The sequence below is a fragment of the Oculina patagonica genome, chromosome 12 (genome assembly GCF_052425735.1).
Source record: "Oculina patagonica isolate OP01 chromosome 12, crgOcupat, whole genome shotgun sequence".
Taxonomy (NCBI): domain Eukaryota; kingdom Metazoa; phylum Cnidaria; class Anthozoa; order Scleractinia; family Oculinidae; genus Oculina; species Oculina patagonica.
The window spans coordinates 26,008,971-26,009,188 of NC_135769.1; positions in this window are offsets into that span (position 1 = coordinate 26,008,971).

Below are 218 nucleotides of genomic sequence, written 5' to 3' on the forward strand. Positions count from 1 at the left end.
AATAGTCAGGTAGCTCGACAATCCAATCACGTCTGGCGAAATATACTATACGCTAGATTGGTAGATGCATTGGGTAGGAAAAGAAAAGAGAAGAAAAAACAAAAAGAAAAAAAGAAATCAAAGAAATGAAGAAAGTATTAACAACATAACACAGAGCACTCGTAGAAATTCGTCTTTGTTTATTTTAATTCAAATTCAAACAAAGATATTTCGTTTAC